The sequence below is a fragment of the Gossypium hirsutum genome, chromosome A12 (genome assembly GCF_007990345.1).
Source record: "Gossypium hirsutum isolate 1008001.06 chromosome A12, Gossypium_hirsutum_v2.1, whole genome shotgun sequence".
Lineage (NCBI taxonomy): Eukaryota > Viridiplantae > Streptophyta > Magnoliopsida > Malvales > Malvaceae > Gossypium > Gossypium hirsutum.
Window position 1 is genome coordinate 89,433,130 of NC_053435.1, and position 19,063 is coordinate 89,452,192.

The following is a 19,063-nucleotide window of genomic DNA, read 5'->3' on the forward strand; positions in this document are numbered from 1 at the left end:
TTGTCAACAAAAAAGAAAAAGAATGGGGGCTAAACGCAAAAGTCGGCTTTTTCTTTTTGTGCATCAAAATAGAACATTCAAGTTTCAGTTTTTTTTCTCAGATGATATTAAACACAAAGTGGACCAAAATCAGGCCGGTTTATTCCCTGAGAATGGTATTGATGAAGAAATATACAAAGCAGCATTGCAAAAGAAGGTATGGGGAAAGTGCAAAAATACTCATAGAGCTAGAGTAGATGTAAGCTTGAAGTCGAGATTCCAAAGATCAAAGTTTCCATTAACAAAATCATAATGTGCACCCTTTAACTCAAGGCTTTTCTTTGACACTGCCTCTCTCACAAATGGATATGTGAATCGGTTTCCCAGAGATTCATTCACATCCTCCTGCATCAATTTCTTCAAAACCATATTAATATATCAATCTTATAGTAATGTGTAAGAGTGCAAAAAGATGTTATAATAGATTACCCATGAATCACCTTCTCACAAATGGTACACTGCTCCGAGAAACTCAGCTCTGTCTTCACCTTGGTCTTTTCAGGTGCACATCTCTTCTATGAAATCACTGCAAACTCAAGCATAAGTAAGACAATCATATTATGTATAAACTTTCTTTAGTGTCTTCAATCTGTTCAAAAGTAAGAAAATCATATTAAGTATGAACTCGAGCATTAGACCTTACATGTACTAGAATGGTAATGAAATCCACATTTATATTGGTATATTCCAGAACCCCAAAATAAAATGAAAGTTCAAATTTACAGAACTTGTTCCCCTGCTTTATTCCCCCATTAAACATACCTCAAAGAAAGTGGAGCTAAAGCCAAAAAAAAATTTAAGTTTTTCCAACTTCTTACTTATCAGCTTATTAGTTACTGATAATTCATCAAATACACAGTACAATCTGTTGAAGTTAGTTCCCATGCAGCCCATGCAGATTCAAGCATGTGAAAATTAATGCACTTATGTTATCTGGGTAAAGTATGTGCAAGAATTCATACATACAAGTTACCCGGGTAAAATACATGCAACTGAAGGGGTTAATGCTTCTTTTCTGTCTCAGTTACATTTTGTTACTGTTTAACTATGCTTTTGTAATCTAGTTCATTTTGAAGTTAGTTTAGCCTACATTTGTTATAATTTGATGATATAGGAGCTGATGACCAACTTTGCTTAAGTGTACAAGTTTTGTTTTGTAAGTTCCAATGTATTAGTGGTAGTTGGTATAGATTAGTTGACCACATGTTGATTTTTGATAAGCAAAAAGCTTGATTTATGTATTAGCATTATGCCATTGTTCTTTTAGAATAAAATTATCAGATTTTCTTCCATATGCTCCATTTTTTCTTTGCCTTCAAAAACTTCTAAGTTCTGTTCTTTATTCTTGACAGTAGCTAAAGGCTTAAAGCTTTAAGCATTTTTCCTTCATTTCTTACCCGGGTATAATACGTTGCTGTTGGTGCTCTGTCTGAAATTCTTACTTTACCCGGTTAAAGTGTGTTGAAACTCCAACAATTGGTATCTAGAGCTGCATTCTTAAGGGACCTGTTCTAGCAAACTTTAAAAACGATGGCTTTATCAGGCTTCTCACCAACTGCACCACCAGTCTTTAATGGTGAAGGGTTCCACATATGGCAGGTTAAGATGAGGACTTACCTGCAAGCCTTTGATCTGTGGGATGTTGTCAACTCAGATGTTGAACCAGCACCACTCAGAGCCAACCCCACAGTGGCTCAAATTAGACAGCATGCAGATGAGAGAACTAAAAGACACAAGGCCAAGTCATGCATTCAGAACTGTGTTTCTGATGTTATCTTCACCAGGATCATGGCTTGTGAGACTCCCAAGCAGGCCTGGGACAAGCTCAAGGAGGAGTTCCAAGGTACTAAGAGGACAAGGCAGCAGCAGTTGTTGAATCTGAGAAGGGAGTTTGAGAACTTGAAGATGAAAGAAGAAGAAACTGTCAAGAAGTATTCAGACAGAATCATGGCTATAGTTAATAGCATAAGGCTTCTTGGTGAGCAATTTGATGAGGCAAGGATTTTGGAGAAGGTGCTCTCAACATTACCCGAAAGATATGAGGCTAAGATCTCATCTCTAGAGGATTCGAGAGACTTGGCAACTATCTCCCTAACTGAGCTTATTAATGCCATCTATGCTCAGGAACAAAGGAGAGCCAATAGAATGGAGGAGCACTAGGAGGGTGCTTTCCAAGCTAAGGCCAAAGTAGCCTTGAGCACCTCAGCTTACAAAGGCAAGAAAAACTGGAAAAACAGGCCTAAGCCTAATGCTGCAAGAGGAGGAGATCGACTCTGCAGATTTTGTAAAAGGCCTGGTCATCCAGAGGCCAGATGCTGGTTTAGACCAGATGCTGTGTGCCAACACTACAAGAAGAAGGGCCATGTTGAAAGAGTCTGCAAAGAAAAAGTCAGACCTGGCCAAAACCAACCACAACACAAGAATGAAGAAGCTAGAGTAGCTGAAGATATCAGTGATCATGAAGAACAAGTCTTTGTTGTTTCATGCTCAGCTGACCAAAAGAAAGGTACAAAAGGCTGGTTGCTGGACAGTGGTTACACCAACCACATGTCACCAGATGCAACCATTTTTAAAACCTTGGACAGATCATGCAAAACCAAGGTAAAAATTGTAAATGGTCAGTTAATCAAGGCTGAAGGCAAGGGAGATGTGCAAATATACACTGCCACAGGTGACAAAATCATAAAAAATGTGCTGCTGGGACCTAAGATTGACAAGAACCTACTTAGCATTTCTCAACTACTAGGAAATGGATACTCAGTTGTGTTCAAGGGCCAGGAGTGCCAAATCACTGATCCAAATGGATCAAGCCTCATGACAGTCACCATGAGTGACAAATGCTTTGAAGTCAACTGGTCAGGTGACTCACACTCAGCTCATGTTGCTTCAACAGAAGACACCAAGCTTTGGCATTAAAGACTTGGTCATGCCAACTTCAAATCTATGGATCGAATGGTCAGCAAGGAAATGGTTGAAAACTTCACCAAGACAGTTCAGAATGAAGAAGTTTGTGAGGTTTGTCAAATAGGAAAGTAAGCCAGGCTTCCATTTCCTACAAACACAACCTGGAGAGCTTTAAGCAAGTTGAAATTGGTGCACACTGATGTTTGTGGCCCCATGAGGACTGAATCACTAAGTGGCAACAGTTATTTTATTCTCTTCATTGATGACTGTACCAAATATTGCTGGATTTATTTTTTGAAGCATAAGTCAGAGGTTGTTCAAGTATTTATAAAGTTTAAAACTGCAGTGGAAACAGAAATAGGCTGCAAGATAAAGACTATTAGGTCAGATAATGGAACTGAATACACTTCAGCTCAGTTCCAAGCTTTGTGCAAAGATGCTGGCATCAAACACCAGCTAACCAATGTCTACACACCCCAGCAAAATGGGGTTAGTGAAAGGAAAAATAAGAGCTTGATGGATATGGCCAGATGTTTATTATTTGAGAAGAAGTTGCCCAAGACCATGTGGGCTGAAGCTGTCAACACTACAGTTTACATTCAGAATAGGCTTCCAACCAAAGCACTAGCTCACAAGACACCTTTTGAAGCCTGGTTCAGGTTTAAGCCATCATTGGCTCATATGAAAGTCTTTGGTTGCCTATGTTACAGCCAAGTACCAGCTGTCAAGAGGGACAAGTTGTCCAAAAGAGCTGTTCCTGGTATTTTAACCGGGTATAGTATGATCAAAAAGGGTTATAGGATCTTGGATCCTTTAACCAACAAAATCCAAGTGAGCAGATATGTAGTGTTTGATGAGAAGGCTTGTTGGAATTGGGAAAGAAATGAACCTGAAGCCATCCCTGAAGAACTTATGACAGATCAGTTTGAATCTAATCAAATTGATCCAGAGATGGATGTTGATGATGAACCAGTCAGAGGTACAATGACTTTGGCTGATGTTTATGAAAGGGCCTATGTTGCACAAGAAGAACCATGCAGTTTTGAAGATGCTGAAGCTGATGAAGGATGGAAAAGGGCTGTGGCTGATGAAATTACCATGATTGAGAAGAACCAGACATGGGAATTGGTTCCTAGACCAGCCAGGAGGAAGGTTATTGGAGTAAAGTGGGTCTATCGAGCCAAGCAAAATGCTGATGGGAGCTTGAATAAACTGAAGGCTAGGCTTGTAGTCAAATGATTTAGCCAGAAATATGGCCTGGACTACTTGGAAACATTTGCACCAGTGGCCAGGCTAGACACCATCAGATTGCTGATTGCCTTGGCAGCTCAGAAGTAGTGAACGATACACCAACTTGATGTGAAGCCTGCATTTCTAAATGACATCCTTGAAGAAGAGATCTACATTGACCAACCTCAAGGCTTTGTTGTGACAGGCAAAGAGGATATGGTATACAGGCTCAAGAAGGCCTTGTATGGCCTAAAACAAGCCCCTACAGCTTGGTATGCAAGAATTGACAGCTATCTTATCAGTTTGGGATTTGAGAGAAGCATCAGTGAGCCAACTCTCTATGTAAAAAAAAACAAGCTGAAACACGGCTTATTGTGTCCCTCTATGTTGATGATCTTTTGGTGACAGGAGGAGACCAAAGTATATTGGCTGATTTTAAGGCCAAAATGAAAGACATGTTTGAAATGTCTGACCTGGGACAGATGATTTACTTTCTTGGAATGGAGGTGCAACAAACTCATAGTGGAATCTTCTTGGGGCAGAAGATATTTGCTGCAAAAATTCTAAGCAAATTCTCTATGGAAAACTGCAAGCCAACAAGCACACCTATGGCTGTTAGAGTAAAACTATCAAGTCAAGAAGGCTATGAATAGGTCAGTGAAGCTGATTATAGAAGTCTTGTTGGTTGCTTGTTGTATTTGACAGCAACCAGACCAGACATCATGTTTGCCGTTAGTATGCTGTCGAGGTTTATGCATTGCTGCAACAAACAACACCTTTAAGCAGCAAAGAGAGTGCTCAGGTACATCAAAGGCACCCTGAGCTATGGACTGAAATTCAGCAGAAGTGAAAACCTGAAGCTGATAGGTTACACTGACAGTGACTGGGCCAGTTCAAAGGATGACATGAAAAGCACTTCAGATTATGCATTTACACTTGGTTCAGCAATGTTTTGCTGGAGTTTAAAGAAGCAATCAATAGTTGCTCAGTCCACTGCTGAAGCTGAATATGTAGCAGCTGCTGGAGCTGTAAATCAAGCCATATGGCTTAGAAAGATCTTGGATGACCTCAACTTGCATCAAGAAGAAGCAACAGGGATCATGTGTGACAATCAATCCGCTGTTGCAATTACAAAGAATCTTGTCTTCCATGGTAGAACCAAACATTTCAGCATTAAGTTGCATGTGGTAAGGGAGATGGAACAAGCTCGAGAGATAGAGCTGGTTCATTGCAATTCAGAAGACCAAGTTGTTGATATTTTCACAAAGGGGCTAAGTACTTCAAGGTTTATTAAGTTAAGAAAAGAACTTGGAGTTTGCAGCATGGAAACTAAGGAGGAGTGTTGAAGTTAGTTCCCATGCAGCCCATGCAGATTCAAGCATGTGAAAATTAATGCACTTATGTTATCCGGGTAAAGTATGTGCAAGAATTCATACACACAAGTTACCCGGGTAAAATACATGCAACTGAAAGGGTTGATGCTTCTTTTCTATCTCAGTTACATTTTGTTACCGTTTAACTATGCTTTTGTAATTTAGTTCATTTTGAACTTAGTTTAGCCTACATTTGTTATAATTTGATGATGTAGGAGCTGATGACCAACTTTGCTTAAGTGTACAAGTTTTGTTTTGTAAGTTCCAATGTATTAGTGGTAGTTGGTATAGATTAGTTGACCACATGTTGATTTTGACAAGCAAAAAGCTTGATTTATGTATTAGCATTATGCCATTGTTCTTTTAGAATGAAATTATCAGATTTTCTTCCATATGCCCCATTTTTTCTTTGCCTTCAAAAACTTCTAAGTTCTGTTCTTTATTCTTGACAGTAGCTAAAGGCTTAAAGCTTCAAGTATTTTTCCTTTATATCTTACCCGGGTATAATACGTTGCTGTTGGTGCTCTGTCTGAAATTCTTACTTTACTCGGTTAAAGTGTGTTGAAACTCCAACACAATCACACGGACAAATTACTGAAATGCATTTGGATTTATTTTAATCTAAAGTATATGCTGTACTATGAATGTTTAAGCGCGGTTGAAAAATAAGGTAAATATGGTTTCGAGACACCAATAATGGTTACCTACCAGTGGTCCCATCCTCTGGGATAGACATTACCCCTTTGATACCTCCACAGCAGCTATGTCCAATAACCACAATATTCTCCACCTCAATCAAACCTAACATTATTTCTCTCTTAAATATCCGATTTCCAAAAAGGCTGGAAATTTTTATAGCAAGTTTAGTTGAAAGAAAAGCAAAAGAGCTCCTCACACCACTACAATACTGGCTAATTACTTCTCCATTCTGTACTTTTAATTTGTTTATTATAGTGAATCATCGTTGAAATACAAAAAGTTATGATTGTTTAAAAAATAATGTTGAATATATCCCATTTTAAATAGACAGATTCCTTTCAGAAAGTAAAAGGAAAAAAGGCCATTTGTTTAGAGGTCGTGGGTGGAGCACTTGAGCATGGCTGGTGAGTAGATCAGATCATATGCCCTCTCCCCTCTCATTAAAAATAAAAGAAGAAGCAAATGGTAAAAAAAAATATTCACCTTGAGATGCAAGACTGCATATTCAATGGACCTGAATATTTGGTCTGCAGTCAACAAACTAAATCCAAACATAAAATACATTTAAAGAAGTAATAATAAATGTTTTCCAATGAAATGATAAAAAGTTATTTCCAACATATCGGATAGAGTTATTAGCTAATGGATCTCATCGCGAGCTACATATATAAAGTCCAAGAAATTAAATAAAAAGTACAATTAGGCGAACCTTATCATAGGGCAGGACCATATTGGCTATGTTTCGGACCATAAAAGCCTACCCTGGTTGGAAATCCAGGATGTGCCAAGGGCAGATTCGAGAGTCCGAGCAAGCAAATACCAAAAACTATATCAAAGAGTTAGCTAATAACTATGTTCATCATTCATATTGCGTATGGTAATGGTTATATATTGAATTAAAAAAGATCAGAGATTCTCGGATAGAAAAACATTTCAGTACTGCTATCCACCTGCTACTTAATTTTAAGTAAACACCCAAATCGTAAAAGCTTCTTCACTTTTGTCGATTTCATCATGGGGGAAGGAAAACTATGGCCGGATATCTCTCGTAAATCCTCTGCCAATTCAATCATATATTGACACCTCTATTTAATTAGACTTCCGATTTTACGGTAAAAATAATTAAAATCACAATTGCTTCCTCTTCTCCTCCAGCCGACAAAACAGAAGAGTTAAAAGTTCTGAAGAATAGGTTAATGGTAAAACCTACCTCCATCAACTCGCTTGAAATGAGAATCAAACGAAGCGTTTTAAAAAATTTCAAAGGTTGTGGTTGGTAGCTCGAAACCAATAGTATAATAGCATAAAATCAAGAGAAAATCAAAAGAAAAGAATTCCTTACAGCTGCCATTATCGTCATGTTTAAAGCAAGATAAAAGATAGCTTTTTTTTTTTTAATTCGGGTTGATTGAGGATTTTTATAAATATGATGTTTTGAGCGTCATGGGTTGAACTGATATTTTCGATAAGTCTTTTTCAACAAGGAAGTGATGTTCATAATTCAAGGAGAAATGGGAGTTGGATGCAAATTAGAGGACACTTGGAAACTCAAAGTTGAGATCTATCCTATGAACTCATAATGCTTATTGATGAGAGGAAGAAATTATCAAAGAATAAGAGGTGATAGAAGCTGTCAACATGGTTTTTGGCTGATTTATATGTGGTGTGGGTCATATTGCTTTATTTGAGATCCTGCATGTAATTGATACTGTCAACTTTATTTTGCATTGGGCGTGTAACAATCTAGTTCTTCTACCGGTGTTCTTTTAAAAGCCTTAGATCCAGTTAATGGCAAGTTGACTTTAGGTCTTAGCCAACCGTATTCTTATTTTTTGCCTTCCGAAACTTAATCTTACTCTTCTTCCCGATTACAACCTAACTCCAATTTTGATCTCACCTTCTTACTTTAAACTGAACATGGGGCAGTTAAAAGAAAACCCAGCAAGAGGCAGATTCACCATTAATCTGTTTTTCTGACTTTAAATCTGAAGTTTTGTTGGTTTAAAGAGAACGAAACGGTATTCCAATATTATGTTAGTAAAAAAAAAAAAGTTTAATACACACGTCAACCTATGATTGTTGGGGTACATAAAAGAGAGGGAAAAAATATTTTTGTTCATTTTAGTAAGTGTATTAAAGTTTTAGGGTAAACTATAAAGTAGTCATTTTTGTTTAACTTATATTACATTTTAGTTATTTATATTTGAAATGTTACGTTTTAGTCACTTACGTTATCGTTTTATTACGAAGTGGTTACTTTACTATTAAACTCCCTAACGACAGTCCTATGTGGCAGTCTAAATGTGTTTTAAATGCCAACTTGGATGTCCAGTTGTTGAGATGAAAATATATTTTTAAAATAAATTTAATTTGAACTATTACATAAAACTACCGTTAAAGAAGTAATAGAGCTTAACGGCAAAGTGAATATTGGGAAAATATGAAGGCTTTTGTTTTCAACATCAATTGGATAGGGAATACTGGGGGCAGTTTAGGGTCCCTAAAAAGCTAATGGTTTTATTTATTATTGCATTTATTTTTTTCTTTATTAGTATTTATTATTTTATTGGTTTTCAGGCTGTTTTTGGTGTTTTGTTTTGTTTGGCTGTAATTCTTTTCCACTTTAAATTAAATAAATTCAACAATTATAAAAATAAAATAAAAGCCAAGAAACACGAATCCAATTAATGAAATCACAAAAGCTTAAAAAGAAAAAAATGGACAAACCTTAGGGCTTTGGGCATTGGCAAGTGCACCAAACATATCAGGATGTTTACCGCAAATAATAGATTATTGGGAAAAAAGATAAAGAAAACTGTAGTAATCCAATTTCCCAATTCAGTCGTATAAAGTTTCCCCTTTGCTGCAACTATCAATTTCATAACATTATTTACGAAGGATCGTCGTAACAAGCATCCAAATTTTAACATTCATTTTTAACTTAATTGTAGTTCATCATGCATTCTTTTATTTCTCATTATTTTATCAACCCCCCCAAAAAAAGAATAAAATAAAAAGATATCGCGCATTGGCCAAAGAGAAGAAACTTGTACTACTTGGTTTTTCAAATGAGTTTGTGGTAGATAAATAAGGGTATAATTATAAAAAAAATACCCTCAACATTTATGAATTTTTAGGTTTGAGCTCTTAACATCTTTTTTAGATTAACACTTTTAACGTTATGATTTTTTCAAAAATTAGCCATTTTTAACTATAAATGTGAGTTGGCTCTCAATTAAACTACATGTCAACGTCACATAGGGTAAACAAAACTCGATTCGACTAAAAAAATTAAAAAAAATTTTGAATTTCAAGTTAAATGAATTGAGTTATTCGAGTCCACTCAATTTTTTTTTTGAATTTCGAGTTCGAATGGAATTTAATTCGAATAATTTGAATAAACCGAATACTAAACTATAATATTTTACATTTTTACCTCAAACCCCCAAGCCTTTTTACTTTCCCTCAATAATTTTACTCCCTCTCACTTTCCCCCCAAAACTTTTACTCCCTTCCCATTCCACCCCCATCTACCCCAAACCTATTCCCCTTCCCCCCCCACCGAATTTTTTTTGACTATTTTCCCTCAATTTACTTTCCTTTCAAAAATTTACTCCCTCAACCCTTAAAACTTTTTATTTTCCTCCTAAACTTTTACTTTTCACCTTTTACCCCAAATAAAAAATCATTAAAAAAACCCTAAACCTAAATAGTAATTGTAACACCATTAACCCGAATCTGTCGCCAGAACAAGGTTAAGGAACTTATCGGAGGTTACAAATCAAATAGACAAAAAATGAAAACATTTCATGTCATATAGCATTTATGTCAAAAACCAATCAAAATTATACATATTGCCCCTTATACAAGCCCTCAATGCCCAAAATGCGCATTAGAAACAAATCGGGACTAAATTGGATACTCAAGGAATTTTTCAGAAAACATTGAAAATTTTCAAAGCTGCAGGAGTCACACGGCTGTGTGGTCAGGCCATGTAATTCACACGGTCAAGAACATGCCCATATCTCAGGCCGTGTGGGCATTTGAAATAGGGACACACGACTGTATCCCAGCCCATGTTCGTGTCCGTGTAACTCTCTGACTTGGGTCACACGGCCAAGTCACATACTTGTGCGCTAGGCCGTGTGAGCATACTGACTTGCACTCTTAAGAAGATACAGGGGACACACTATAACACCCCTTAACCCCATACCGTCGCCAGAACAGGGTTAGGAGGCATTACTGAACATATTGGATAATTTACAATTAATTTACAAATAAATAGCATACATATTATAATTTAATGATTTAGTCTCTTTCATGGACCTTCGAGGCCCATTACGTATTAGAAGTGGAACGGGACTTGTTCAAGTACTTCAGAAATTTTTCGTAAATAATTTTTTAAAAACTCAATATAATCCCCTTTATAAACATCTAACTTTCCTTGCAATTTTCAAACCGCAACCAAAAACAATTTATACTCAAATACACTTATATCATAACCAATTCATTAACATAGTAATTTAATAATTAAACATTCATAATATCATTCAAATTGACTAATAACTTCATTTATTTTCCATTCAAATTTAATGCCAAATTTTATAATATACTCTTTACCATTTCACTTAAAACTAAGTTCAAACATTCAAACCATCCATACTTTATAACCAAAATCATACAACATATATATATATGACCTAGGTACATGCCACATTTACCAAAAGGAAAAGAAAATACATCACCAAAGTTGTGCTGAAGTCGGGATTGATCTGGATGCTGAACCGGAACCTTTGATTTCTACTAACTTACGCACGAAAACAATCGTATGCTGAGTATTTCATACTCAATGGTATTACCATAATTCAAACTATATAACTCTAATGAATTAAAAAAATTAATCATATAACACTAAACATGTAAAATTTATAACTCATAAGAACTAATTTACATTCAATTTCATATTTCATATATAATAATTCATCAACAATATCATATCTTAATAACTCGAACTTGATCAATTCATGAACCTTAGGTTCATGTTTCCAAATCTCACATACAATTTCAATTCACAATTCGACTAACAATTTCTTTCTCATACTTTTAGTCATACGATCAATCAAATTTATTCAATTCACTCATTTCGAATATTCACCCTATTAACAAACTCGGACCTTGGCAGATACACGGATTCCAACCAAACACACCGGTACGACACATTATGCCTAAAATGGTACTTAGTACCTGATCAATAAATCAGAAGCAGTATACGACACATAAAGTGCCTAAAACGACACACGTGGTGCCTAATACGACACATATAGCGTTTGATCGACGAAGCTGATAAATTCTCGTACTCTTCCAATCCTATGGCATGCCAACTATATCTGACTCAGCCTGACTAGTTAATAGGGTATTCAAATCATTTCTCAATTTCAATTTCACTTTCAATGTACAATTCAATTCGATACAATTTTCCACTTTCCAACAATATACTATCAAATTTATACATAATCATACTTCATCTCAATTTCATTCAATTCAATATTGATACTTACCTTATAATTTTACTTACCATACACATAAATTTGAATATAACATTTAATAAATAGTAGTTTGAATTATAGTAATACAAACCGTGAATTTTCTCGAGTTTACTCCTTGTCCACCTTTTCTTTTACTTTCTTCGTAGATGCTTCGGGTGCGATGTTAGCTATGAACAATTAAGATAATTTTCATAATCATCAATACAATACTAATTTACATTTAATATTTAAATTTCTTATTAAATTTCTATTCAATTTCTACTTTAATTTTAATTTTAATCTTAACTAAATTCACTTACTTTTCCATCTCAATTCATGCTTTATTTCTACTCAATTCCCTACCAAATTTAACTTAACTATTTAAAATTTCATCATAAATACTTAATTTCGAAATTCTTACAATTTAGTCCCTACTATGCAAAACTTATAGCTTACTTTACAATTTAATCCCTTAATCAATTCTAACTAAAAATTCTATTAATTAAACCCCTAATCCAACAATTTGCTCAACATGAACTATATTAAAAAACCTAAGAACTTTCAAAACTTCAACTTAATTTCAACAAAACTTTGTTCTAAAGTTCCTAAAACATCAAAATTAAGTAAAAATGACTTAATTAACTTACCTTTTAAAGCTTTAAAACTTTAAACCCTAATTTTTCATTTTATTTTTCTTCCTTCCTTCTTTCCTGTTTCCAGTGCTTTTTGTTTCTTTTATGTTTTGTTTCCTTTTTGTTTCTTTTATTACATGCTTTATTTATTTATTAATAATATAATGTAATATAATCATTTAATAAATATCTATTTAATAAATATCTATTTAATAATTAATTATAGTATTACAAGTGTATATATTTTTATTAATACACTTGTATTAAATCACCACCATACATTAGTCATGAATTTAATTTAATTATCATAAAAATATCTTATAATATAATTATTTTAAATTAATTTAATATAATTTATAACTAATATATATATTTTATAATTAAAATTTAAGTAAAAATCTTTCATATACCGCCTCAACTTATGCTAAATGGCATATTTGCTATTTTGGTCCTTTTACTTTCTATTATTCTATAATTCAACTTTTACCCCTTATTCAATTTAGTCCTTTTTCCTAATTACCCTTAATTAAGCTAAATTCACTTAATTAAAACCTAATTAAACACACCATTAGACTCATAAATATTTCTAATAATTATTTACGAACCCATTTCGTTAAGACGGAGGCCCGATAATATACTTTTCTGATGCCCGTGAATTTTGGGTCATTACACACATGGCCATGTGTTGCACACGGCTGAGGCACACGGTCGTGTCACCTGGCCGTGTATTACACACGGCTGAGACACATATCCGTGTCTCTGCCCGTATGGACAAAAATATGTTATTTTCCAAGCTACATTTCTCACCCAATTTCGTACCAACCTAAACACAACAATTTGCACATCAACAAGCCATAACAAGGCATTCAAATCAAGCTAAAATCAAGTCTTAAACATGTATTATCACAACATATAACCAATATGCCCTTAGGCACTTCAAATGACAACTTAAAAACATGTCAACCAAATATCCAAATTTACCTAGATAACCAAATACATATATGCATAATTGTACCAGATATACTTTTTCAAACCAATCATCAATATACCTATAAGTTTTCCATCATTCAACCATATCAAACACATATTAAATATGATAAGGCCATATATATATGCATCAAAATATACCAAACACAAGCCAAATAAGTGATTAATCTCAACAAAACACTTATATGCCAACATTGGCCAAATTAACTTATACATGCCATTATAACCGAAATTAATTTACTAAAAGTACCAAAAGGGCCGATGGATAGTGTGAAATAGCTCCGACAAGCTTCCAACCTGAACGGGCTTCTAAATTACTATAAAATATGGAAAATAACACAGAGTAAGCATTTAAGCTTAGTAAGTTCGTATAACATGGAATTTAACTTACCATATATCCATAAAATAGGTAAGTAAACACAGCATATCTCAACCAATTTGGCCAAAAGCCTAAACACATGATCACCAACATATTAGCCATGAAAGTCACATATAAGATCCAACACACATGGTTGAATTCATCAAATAATCATATTTCATGTATTTCATGTAAATACAATTAATAGTTCATATCGAACTCATATAATCTCATAATAGAATTGTGCCTGTTGAACCATTTAAAATATCGTTGGATACACGCGTAGTACACACTAGGTGTACTGATCTGTAATCCGTCAATTCATATTCATGTATGCTCATACGAGCTATGAATCAGTATGCTCTCATGAGCTATAAATCGGAAAGCTCATACGAGCTGTAGTGTGTCCACAACATATGCAGGATCCAAACCAAATCGGTAACCCTGATGACATTTCATTTGTATCCTACGAATTTTTAAGGTTCAAATGAGACTCGGTAATCTTCGGATATGCGATCAGTATTTATACATAGCAATTATACAAATCACATACATATGATTCAATTAAAACATATAAATACTCAATTTAATTACACAAACTTACATCGACAAGTGTATGTAAACATGGAGGCGACTAATCTGATATTTTATCTTTACATCGATCTAACTCTGTACTAGGTCTGACATGATCTATACGAATAAATTTAACTCATTTCAATATAATTCTCATTCAATTTAATCCAACATGGAATTTTGGCAAAATTACCATTTTTCCCTACACTTTTAATTCCATTGTAATTTAGTCCTTAGGCTCGAAAAATGAAATTCATACAATTTAGTCCTTACTCAAGCCTAGACGATTTTTATACATATTAATAGCACAAAATTCAAAAAATTTACTATAAATTTATCACCTTTTTAAATTTAACCCCTAATTGATAATTTCATCAAGATTCTCTTTACAAAAGTTGTTTATCTAACAACAACCATTCATTTTCTATTATCAAACTTCAAATTCAAGCATATTCATCAATGCAAAAACCCTAATACTTTAAAAATTTTGCAAATTAATCCACGAGCTAGTTAGATTAAGCTACTACGATCTCGGAAGTATAGAAATCATAAAAAAAAGAGACAACAATTCATACCTAATTGAGCAAAATAAGCTTGCCTAAATTTCAAGCTTCCATGGCTAGGTTTTCTTTTCTTTTTCTTTTTTGGTGGATGATGATGAGAATGGATGATAATAGTTTATTTTATTTAATTTATAATAACTTTAATCACTAATTTCCAAAATTAACCTTAATATTTCATTCAATTTCCAATGATGACTATTTATGCTTACCCACTAACAACTTTAATGGCTAATTACTATATAAGAACCTCCAATTTAAAATTCTATAGCTATTTTATACCTTTAGCTATTAGAATTCAACTTTTACACTTTACGCAATTTAGTCCCTTTTATCAAATTAAGTATGTAAATGGTAAAATTTCTTAACAAAATTTTATATGGTATTTCTATCATACTGTAAACCATAAAATAATAATAAAATAATCTTTTTTTCGACTTCAGATTTGTAGTCCCGAAACTACTGTTCTGATTTCACTAAAAACGGGTTGTTATAATAATAATTTTATTTATATCTACTATTTATATTATTAAATTAAATTTCATATTTTATACTATTTATATTATTGAATTGTTTAATCATATTAAATATTTATAAATTTATGTTAAAATTGAATTATTGATGATGCCATAAAATATTCGTGTTAAAATTTAATGTTGGTATCAATTTCACATTTTATCTTTAAGATAACTTTTATTAAAAAATCACATTTTTATATTTAAAATATTTTTTAATTTCAAAATACATTGTAACAAAAATTAGAAAATAATTGAAGCACCTAAGTAAGCAAAAAAGCTAACCCATATATAAAAGATTAATAAATAAATTATGAGGAGATGAAAGTTAATAACAAATTTGATTACGGTAGGCAAATTTGATTATGACGAGTGACAGTGGTTACAATGACCCAAAGTCATTTTTTTAAATTTAACTCGAACAAATATATTTGATTCTATTCGAATTTCATCTCACTTGACTTAATTCGAGAAAATTTCCAATCGAGTTAGGATGATAAAATAGGATTCGTCAACTTGATTAATTGAAAAAAATTCATTCGATTCAATTCAATCGAACGCTCACCCTTAGTGCCACATAAGCACGAGGTCATAAATGACATCATCTTTAAAAACAAAATTGTTTAACAAAATTCTTTTTTTTTTAAATTTTGTTTCCATTTTTGTTCTTCTCCTCTTTCTCTCTTCCCCTCTAACTATTGTTGCCGTTGTGTCCAACCATCGATCGATAAGATTTTCATATTGGCTTATTTATTATAATGTTTGAGAGAGAAAAATCAGAGCCATTGATTTCTAATCCTTTTCTTCCTCTCTTTTTTTCCTGCTAGATCTAGGTATCTAAGATGATTTTCTTTTGTTTTCATTTTGGGTTCTCTTGAGAAGGCAAAACGGCAGAGAGAAGGCTTTGTTGAATGTTGTTTTCTCTTTGTTGGAGGTTTAGGTTACATTTTGGAAAAGCTAAGAAAGGCTGATTAGTGGATTTATGTTAGTTGAGTTTGATTTGGCTTTGGTATTTCCAAAGATTGGATCGTAGAAGAGCAAGCTATACTAAAAAATAAGTTATGATAGTGAGTCCTCATTTTTCTTTTCCTTTATTTTTTTTTTGGTTTCATAGAATTTTGGGTGTTTGATTTAATTGTCTTTTGTAAATAGGCACAATTGTTGAAAATGTCAGACCTTTATGCCACAATGATTTACAAGGATGGCGGCGAAGAAGATGAAAATGAATCATCACTCCTTCCTCTCTTCAAACGTCTTCCTAAAGACTTCAATGGTGGTTTTACAGACTTTGACAATGATGACAATGCCAGAGATTTTGGGATCGTGATCGTGAAATTCGATTACAGATGTAACACTTGCGATCAATAGTCATATTCATTTTAGCCTCTGGTTGCGATTTTGGCGAGCTTAATAAGGGCTGTTGTTGATGATGATGATAATGATGACGAGAAAGAGGAGGAAAAGGAGGAGGTTGAAGATGGAAATATAGATAGAGAAGGTTTTGAGACGTTTGTGGTGAGATCGACAGTGAGGAGTGAGAGGGAAGTAAGCGGTGGTAGGGGTTGAGACGGAGAGGAGTAAGAGGGAAGGCGACGACGGTGGGGGTTTGAATGTGTGGAGAGAAAGGGAAGGGGAATAGGCTTCTTAGAGTTGGAGATGGGTAGACTGCGAGAGCAGAGGAAAAGAAAGAAAGAAATGAGAGAAAGTGTAGGCATATTTGAAATTGGTCAAACATTTTTGACACATCATCTACCTGTGGTTCACTAATGGTCAACTCATATTTCCCATTAAAATTGGGTTGATTTCTGGAAAAATCATAACATTGAGGGTGTCAATCCAAAAAAAAGAAGGGTTAAGGGCTCAAACCCCAAAACCCATAAATATTGAGTGTGTTTTTACAATTATGTCATAAATAAGATCATACATGGTAGCTGTAGCAGTAGATATATAAACTTACTCATATTTCTCTTTTTTGAAGTGACAAAAACCAGTTTCGATCCTTTTGTCCAAGTCAAACTGAGTAGGATTGAAAGTTGCTTCCAAATCGGTTGTTATGTAACACCCCTAACCCGTATCCATCGCCAGAGTAGGGTTACGAGGTATTACCGATCAATTCACAACATATAGCATATATTTATCAAACATAAAGCATTCATTCTCATAAATCATTCAACACAATCACATTGTCCCTTATAAGGGCCTATGAGGCCTTAAACATGCATTAGAAGTGGTTCAAGACTAAACCGATAACATAGAAAATTTTGGAAACTTAAAAAAATTTCAACCATAAAGGGGTCACACACCTGTATGAACAGTCCGTATGCCTCACACGGCTCCAGACACGCCCTTGTCTCAGGCTGTGTGAAAATAGGGCAAACATACTGACTTGAGTCACACGGCCACCCACACACTTGTGTGTCTAGCCCGTGTGCCTTTCGAAATGGCTACACATGCCCGTGTGCCAGGTCATGTGCTAGGCCATGTCAAACCTGTAGGGTATACTGACTTGTACCACACGGTCGGTCACACGCCTGTGTGTGAGACCGTGTGGAGCATACTGACTTCATTTCAATTTCAACACTAGGGGACACGAGACTGTGTAACATAACCGTGTGTCACACACGGCTGAGACACACGCCTGTATCTCTACCGTGTGGACAAAAATAGGCTATTTACCAAGCCATTTTTCCACCCATTTTGCACATACCTAACCAAGCTTAAATGGTACCATTTTTCAAGACACTAATATGCATCCAAATACCATCAATACCAATCACAAATATGCTATAATCAATGCAAATCAACCAATTATACATTAACTACAAACCTTTCTCATGTCTCAAAACATGATCAAATACCATCTCATCGAACTTTCACTATTTAATACTCGAATAGGTTCTATACATACCTGTATTGCCTCATACTAACCTATTTCTCAACCACATCGTTTGTTTAGCTGTTGAACCATTTGGAATAGAAATTGAATACTCGAGAGTCTCGTACAATAAGTACCTATATCATAGCCCATAGTCAAATCAAGGTAACTTACCCGAATAACTATTATCATGGCCCGAAGCTAAATCATCCGATATGAATGGCCCGAAGCCAAATCGGTATAACTTACACCTGAAGTGCTAATATCATGACCCGAATCCAACTCAACTTATCATCTAATAACATGGCACTAGTGTCCAAATCTATTCTTAAAGTTCAACTGGGATTTCTGACTTGTCGATTCCATCGTCGAATGTATCCGTAGATCGTATTTACAATTCATACATTAATGAAAACCTCATAATCACATTTTAGACAATATCAAAGAATTTAACATACATTTATAATGAAATCATCACATACGAACTTACCTCGTATTCGAGATTGACGGATTGAGTCGACTACTTGATAACCTTACTTTTCCCCCGATCTAAATCCGAATTCTTTCTTTCTTGATCTATATGAATTCAAAATTAACTTATTTATTCATCTACTCATTCAATTAATCCAAAAATACAAATTTGTACATTCTTACACATTAGCCTCTAAAATTTCGCATTTAATCAATTTAGTCACTTTTGACATTTTCATCAAAATCACTTAATAAAAGATGTAAAACTATCATCAAGCTTTCATATCTCAACATTAAACATCAAAGAACACACAAATTCAAC

At 34.2% G+C, this 19,063-nt stretch overlaps 1 pseudogene; it reads right to left on the reverse strand.

Moving 5' to 3' along the window:
• Positions 1 to 119: 119 nt before the first annotated feature.
• On the reverse strand, positions 120 to 18,231 carry LOC121211434 (carbonic anhydrase 2-like; annotated as a pseudogene).
• Positions 18,232 to 19,063: the final 832 nt, after the last annotated feature.